The 2,635-nt window shown below is 42.2% G+C and overlaps 1 pseudogene; it reads left to right on the top strand.

The window, feature by feature from the left end:
* Positions 1–418: 418 nt before the first annotated feature.
* LOC102860729 lies at positions 419–1,434 on the top strand (annotated as a pseudogene).
* Positions 1,435–2,635: the final 1,201 nt, after the last annotated feature.

Here is a 2,635-nt window from a genome sequence, read left to right as displayed (position 1 = left end):
TGCTTTCATAGCAAAAGGAGTATTTCATGATCTGTCCTGAAATACACGTTATGAATGATAGGATACAATCTATAAAGCATACACAGAAGACTTACTAAGACAATTACTATTCAAATATACACACCAACCACTAAAGCAAAGATAAAATTGAGAACTTCTACCACTTTTTGCAGTCTGAAATTGAACATGCAACCAAGATACATTAACAACAGTTGGCAGCAAGGATGCAAAAGTTAGACATTAAGAAGGATTCATAGTTGGAAAACAAAGATATGGTGCCAGAAATGAGACTAGAGAGTACATGATAGAATTTTGTCCAATAATTGATTTATTCATTGCAAATATATATTTTTCTTAAAAAACACACATAGACAGGTCTCTCTGTTTCCCATCGATTGATAGATTGCTCTTTCTTCTGATGCGGCCTAGCCGCATCCCTGAGACACGATTGAAGGCCAGAGTAAATGGATTTGGCTGCATTGGATGCCTCGTCCCAGGTTGCTTTTAACTCTGGAAAAGTGGATGTTGTTGCCATTAGTGACCCCTTCATTGACCTCAACTATATGGACTATATGGTCCAGTATGATTCCACCCATGGCAAGTTCAATGTCCTTGGCTGAGAATGGAAAGCTGGTCATCAGAGGGAAAGCTGTCACTATCTTCCAGGAGCGAGATCTCGCCAACATCAAGTGGGATGATGCTGGTGCTGAGTATGTTGTGGAGTCCTCTGGTGTCTTCACAACCTTGGAGAAGGCTGGGGCTCACTTGAAGAGTGGTGCCAAATGGGTAATCACCTCTGCTCCTTCTGCTGATGCCCCATGTTTATGATCAGCATGAACCATGAGAAATATGACAACTCTCTCAAAATTGTCAACAATGCCTCCTGCACAACCAACTGTTTGGCCCCCTTGGCCATTGTCATCCAGGACAACTTTGACTTCACAGAGGGACACATGACCACAGTCCATGTCATCACGGCCACCCAGAAGACTGTGGATGGCTCCTCTAGAAAGCTGTAGTGTGATGGCTGTGGAGCTGCCCAAAACATTATCCCTGCATCTATTGGCACTGCCATGACTGTGGGCAAGGTCATCCCTATGAGTGGGAAACTTACTGGCATGGCTTCCTATGTCCCCACCCACAATGTATCAGTTGTGGATCTGACCTGCCATCTGGAGAAAGCTGCCAAATATGATGACATCAAGAAAGTAGTAAAGCAGGCATCAGAAGGGCTCTCAGGGCATCCTGGTATACACTGAAGACCAGGTTGTCTCCTATGACTTTAACAGTGACACCCACTCCTCCACCTTTGATGCTGGGGCTGGCATTGCCCTGAATGACCACTTTGTCAAACTCATTTCCTGGTATGACAATGAATTTGGCTATAGCAACTGGGTGGTTGACCTGATGGTTCACATGGCCTTCAAAGAATAAGAGCCCTTTGGACCAACAGCCCTAGCAATAGCACTAGGAGAGAGAAAGCGAGAGTGAGAGCCTTAGCTGCTGGGGAGTCCTTGCCCCAACTCAATCCCCAACACACTGAGAATCTCAAGTCCTTGACACAATTTCCATTCAGCCCCCAGCCCCCAACCCCGAGAAAGGGGAGGTGCTTGGAGATCCCATCTTGTCATATGCCGTCAATAAAGTACACGGTACTAAAAAACTCCCAAAACAACCAACACTCCACACATGTAGACGACAACTATGAACTTCACCCAACAGACTTATACAGGAATTAGACTGACTACGTCTGTGAAGAGTGAATGGAGAATGTCAACATCAGATGTCAAAACAAGGTCAGAGACTGACTGTGGAACAGGGCATCAATTATTCATGTGCAAATTCAAACTGAATCTGAAGAAAAGTAAAACAAGCCCATGAAACCCAAAATATGACCCTGAGTTTATCCTCCATGAATTTAAGAACCATTTCAAGAGTTAATTGAAGACTAAGGTTGTATCTTTTCTCCATATCTTCGTGTGTTGAACAAATCATTTAGAAGCTAGAATATGGCATCCTGATTGGAGGGAGACTCATCAGTAACCTGCATTATGCAGGTGACACAAGCTTGGTGGCAGAAAGTGATGAGGACTTGAAGCACTTTCTACAGAAGATTAAAGACTGGAGCTGCCAATATGGATTACATCTCAATATCAACAAAACAAAAGTCACCATCATTAGAGCAACATGCAATGTCATGATAGATGAAGAAAAGACTTAATTGTCAACAATTTTATTTCTCTTGGATTCACAATTAACACCCATTGCTAGTAACCACAATCAAGGCATCAAAAGATATGTTGAATTTGGAAAATCTTCAGTCAAAGACCTTTTCAAAGTGTTAAAGAGCAACAATGTCAGTTTAAATAATAAGGTGCACTTGATACAAGCCATGGTTTTTTTTTATTGTTATGAAAGTTTACAGAGACCTTGGATTTCCATTCATACATTGTTGCACACTTTCCTCCCTACCCACCCCTCCCCCTAGTTTGCTTTTCTCTTTGAAGAAAAAAAAATCTTTTATTGTTATGCAATCCTCCCTCCCCAAGTCCACTTTACTATGTAGCTCTTATTCTGGACTCTTGCCATGAAAATAATACCTAGTCATGTATCCCTTTTAAACAGTTCTCTCCCT

Source organism: Elephantulus edwardii, unplaced genomic scaffold (assembly GCF_000299155.1).
Source record: "Elephantulus edwardii isolate Elephantulus edwardi_28Jun2011 unplaced genomic scaffold, EleEdw1.0 scaffold00228, whole genome shotgun sequence".
Taxonomy (NCBI): Eukaryota; Metazoa; Chordata; class Mammalia; order Macroscelidea; family Macroscelididae; genus Elephantulus; species Elephantulus edwardii.
The sequence above is the reverse complement of the archived record's forward strand: the minus strand, read 5'-3'. Positions and strand labels throughout refer to the sequence as shown.